The sequence below is a fragment of the Propithecus coquereli genome, unplaced genomic scaffold (genome assembly GCF_000956105.1).
Source record: "Propithecus coquereli isolate 6110/MARCELLA unplaced genomic scaffold, Pcoq_1.0 Scaffold14, whole genome shotgun sequence".
Taxonomy (NCBI): domain Eukaryota; kingdom Metazoa; phylum Chordata; class Mammalia; order Primates; family Indriidae; genus Propithecus; species Propithecus coquereli.
Genome location: NW_012138302.1, coordinates 14,006,794 through 14,011,801, shown reverse-complemented (window position 1 = coordinate 14,011,801; position 5,008 = coordinate 14,006,794).

Below are 5,008 nucleotides of genomic sequence, written 5' to 3'. Positions count from 1 at the left end.
AACAAAAAGTCAACAAGTTCAGTTCACATAGTGTAAGGCACTTTAAAGAAAATGGAACAGAGTAATGGGATATTGGGAGAGGGGAAAGTTAATTTAGATTTTTAATTAATTTATGGGGTTACAGAGGCCTCTCTGAGGAAGTGACATTTGAGCTGAGAAGCGTGATAAGAAGGAGCTAATCACACAAACATCTGCGGGGAGAGGGTCTCCAATAAGAACAGTGGAGAAGCCAAGATGGGAAATGCTTGGCACATTCAAAGGACAGAAAGGAGGAAAAGCAGAGGTCCTGAGACTGGGCCTACGGCCCGCCCACACCTACGGTCTTGCAGAGAGGAGATGTTGAGGATGGAGAAAAAGCCGGGAAAGTATTTAATATAAACTTAGAAATAAAAACGTTGCAACAAGAAGGGCATGGTGAGTTGTGCTGAATGCCTCTGAGAGGCCAAGTCGGATGAGGACAGATAATTGACTAGTAGATTTGGCAAGTCGGAGCTGGTGGCCTTGGTCAGGTTGGCGGGAGAGGTGAATGCGAAAAGCCCAACTGGAACAGGTTAAAGAGAATGGGAGATGCGGAAGTGGAGACAAGAAACTACAGGAAAATTTCAAGAAGTTTTTACCATGTAAGGGAGTAAAAATTCCAAATTCTGGTGGTAACTGGAGTCTTGGGGCTAAAAGAGGGTTTTCTTTCATAATTTTTATTCAAACATATTCAAACTAGAAGAGAACAAACTCCCATGTACCCATGTACCCACTGTGGTTAGCTGAATAATGGCCCCACAGAGATGTCCGTGTCAGTCCCCAGAACCTATGAATATGGTACATGGTAACAGGGACCTGGTGGTTGTGGTTAAGTCGAGGATCTTGGGAAGGAGAGGTTATCCTGGTGATCCGGATGGGCCCAGAGCAGTTCTCATGAGAGGGAGGCAAGGGGGTCAGAGCCGGCAGCCGGGGACGTGACAATGGAGGCAAGAAGTCGGAGGGACACACTCAAGGGGCCAAGAGCCAGGGAACGCAGTGTCCTCTAGATCCGGAAAAAGGCAAGGAAATGGATTCTCCCCGGAAGCCTCTGGGCAGAGGAAATACCAGGCGATGGGAAAGCCCAGCGAGTGTTCAAGAAAGAACAAGCGATTAGCTTTCCCAGTCACAAAAGTGCTTGGGGCATTTTGCTTCTTGACAAGTCTTGCACAGTTCACTTGCAGATTTTTTTCTGGTTTTGAGATTCTCCCTCTGCCCTTTTAGCATTCAATTTAGCTTTGCTCTTCTCGGGTCCTGGAAGTAAACAGGGATAATCCCAGTCAATATGAATAGAGTACCTTAGCAGAAGGCCTTGCTCTGTGTCTAGTACTTCCACTGCAGGTCATTTTGCAGCTTTGGTCTGGGAGTAACATGAAGTCGTGGCTTTGGAATAGATTTGTAGGAGAATATTCTGGCAACATTAAGTGCTAAATGACTCCTAAGTAAAAAGCAATGGCCCAGCTTTTCTGGCCATGTTTAAAATGCATCTTTTACCATATTTTTTTTTTTTTTGAGACAGGGTCCTGTTCTGTCACCCAGGCTAGAGTACAGTGGCATAATCGTAGCTTACTACAACCTCAAGCTCTTGGGCTGAAGTGATCCTTCTGCCTCAGCCTTCTCAGTAGCTGGGAGGAGTACAGGTGCATGCCACCATGCTTGGCTAATTTTATTATTTTAAAATTGTTTGTAGAGATGGGGTCTCACTATGGTGTCCACGCTGGTCTCGAACTCCTGGTCTCAAGCAATCCTCTTGGTGCAGCCTCCCAAAGTGCTGGGATTGCAGGCATGAGCTACCACACCTGGCTGCCGCCTTTACTTTTTTAGAGAGTTATCCTAAACCCTCAGCTAGTAGTTCTTAATACACCAGGTGTTGAGCCCTGGTCATACCTGTACTCTCTCCACTAGAGAAGGGAAATTACATTTTGAACTTCCTAGGTCAGCCTGACCAGACGCATTTTGACATCTTACTGTTATGGTCTTGGTCTCAGTTTCCGTAGCAGTCCTCTTTGTGCCTGCTTCAGCTTCCTGCTCCTGGCAGCTTCCTCTCTCCCTATCAACTCTCAAAGATGGTACTTTGCACCCAAAGGATCAGCTCTAGACAGGGAATCAGAAAATCCAGGCTTCAGACTGTACTTTCAGGGATCATTTGTACAGTGTGTAACCAGAGAAGTTTCTCTGAACATGTAGAGCATCAGGAACCATGAGGAGGGAGCTCAGCGTTCTCTCCCGAGCGTGAAGCCGGCTCTTGGTGTTGCTTTGCTGTAACTGCCATTTGCCATTGATGGTCGCTCTTCTCGCCTTTCTTGGGCAGTAAGAGGGAGAGGAAGAAAAAAGATATTAGAAAAAATAAAATAAAATAAAATCCAGCCTCTCATCCAGGTTCTGCCACTTACAAATCTCTTCCCCTCTCTGGCCTTGATTTCCTCATCTGTAAAAAAGCAGACAATAATAAACATGCCTGATAGAATTGTTGTAGGAATTAAATGGTACAGTGTGAGTGAAAGTGCATATAACTATAAAGTATAATCCATATCTTACCTAATTATAATCATTTCTTTGTAGAATCCTAGAATATTATCACAGCTCTTCATTTTGCAGATGGGGAAGCTGAGGCTCAGCGAGACGTTTATTCATTGTGATGGTTAATCTTGTGTCAAGTCGGATAGGATATGGTGCCCAGTTGTTTGGTAAAACACCAGTCTAGCCAGGTGCAGTCGTTCATGCCAGTGATCCTAGCACTTTGGGAGGCGAGGCGGGAGGATCATGTGAGTCCATAGTTTGAGACCAGCCTGGGTAACATAGCAAGACCCCTTCTCTAGAAAAAAACAATAGCACATCTAGCAAGCATCGTAGCTCTCAAGAAAGAAATCACTGACTAGTGGATTGAACCACTGAACCATTGGATCAGTGGTTCTAAAAAAGGGCGGATAACCTCCACCCCTCCATTTTGACTCTGAGAGCTGGTTGGGCCTGGGAATCTGCATTTTAAACAGGCAACACCCCCTCCACCGCCCCCAGGAATCAGGTGTGGCAGATCCTAGGACTCCTCTTTGGGAAACTGCATGAAGATGATGGAATGAGGATAACAAGATTCCTCCAAATAAAGTGCTCTATAAATCTCAGCGTGCTTTGCGGACAAGCTCAGCAGTGTGGGGGACGTGCCAGGAGAGGCTGGAGGCAGGTGTCAGTCCCAGACTGCCCCTCAGGTCCAGGTGTTTTCCCACAGCATTGAGCAGGCTAAATGGAGGATTTTTCAGGCCTTAATCGCATTCACTTCCATCACGCCCACCTGGGGTGAATAGGAGGCCCGAGTCCCTGCCTCAGTCTCCCAGCCTGCAAAATGAAATAATGGTGGTTGGGCTTGTATTCTCGGTGGACGAGGGAGAATAAATCTGCACAGTGTGGACCCCCAGAAGTGAGTGGGGCTGGGTAACTCTGAAGAAAGCTGCTTTGGACTGAATGTTTGTGTCCCCCAAGACAGAATTCATATGTTGAAACTCTAACCCCCAATGTGATGGTATTTGGAGGCAGGGCCTTTGGGAAGTAGTTAGGCTGAGATCAGGTGGTCCCTCCCCCGCTCTCTCTCCCTCTTCCTCTTTGCACTAAGGACAGGCTCACCAAAGGAAGGGAGCCCTCACCAAGAACCTGACTGTGCCGGCAGCCTGATCTCAGAATTGCAGCCTCCAGAACTGTAAGAAATAAATTTCTGTCATTTAAGCCACTCAGTCTATGATACTCTGTTACAGCAGCCTGAACTAAGACAAATCTATTTCCCTCTGTTTGCTCAAAGGATTCAGAAAGCAGCCAAGAGAGAATAATGGAAGCCACATTTGCCCTCCTGCCTGGCAAAAAAACTGGGCAGAATGTATGAAGCAACAGTTTCAAAACACTCTCCGGCAACAGAGGGCAATGACCCCTGAGAGCCAGGAAACAAACGGGGTGAGCCCTGCGATTGCTCCAGCTTACTGCCCAGAAAGAGCACCGGCAGAGCCCAGTCGAATCCCTGACCTGAGATGATGAAACAGTTCGGGGAACGCAAGGCAGGTGGAGTTCTCAGGACAGAATGCTGGAGAAGAGAAAGCTGCACAGAGAGAAAACTCCAGAGATACGCTGAGTGCCCCTTGGAAGAGGGTGCTTCAACAGAGTACTGATCATTACATGCACGTGAGGGGAGAACCCCCCGAAAGAATCAGAGGGGTCTAATATTGATGGCCTCAAAGGGCTGGGGATAATCCCTGCTTCTACCAGACTGGAAAACCTCATTATCCATGGAGTATTGGGTACGGCATTCAGAAGAGCCTTGCCTCAGTAGTGGGGAATAATTAATCCTAGGTAATAATTAGCCCAGACTAAACGTGGCTCTGCTCCCACCCAGTAAATCTTAAAAGCAAGACCTTAAAGGATCAAACTGTTCCATGTAACTTGACTGCAATCCCAGAACAAACCTGAAAAATATTTATAGGAAATCAAAATATCTAGCACCTAACAAATTAAAAATGAAAATGTCTAGCATCCAGTAAAAAATTACTTGGTATTGTCTAGAAATAAACCCTTAATTTACAATCAATTGATTTTGACAGGGGTGCCAAGGTAATTGAATGGGAAAAGAATAGTCTTTTCAACAAATGGACCTGGACAACTGGATATAGCCACATGTAGAAGAATAAAGTCAGACCCTTTCCTGGTAGCATATACAAAATCTAACTCATAATGAATCATAGCTTAAGAGTTAAAACTGTAAAACTCTTAGAAGAAAACACAGTCATAAATCTTCGTGACTTTCGGTTAGACAAAGCCTTCTTCAATATAACATCAAAAGCACAATTGACCAAAAACCAAAAAAAAAGATAAATTAGATTTCATCAAAACTGAAATCTTTTATGCCTCAAGGGACACCATCAAGAAAGTGAAACAGGCCGGGTGCGGTGGCTCACGCCTGTAATCCTAGCACTCTGGGAGGCCGAGGCGGGTGGATCGTTTGAGCTCAGGAGTT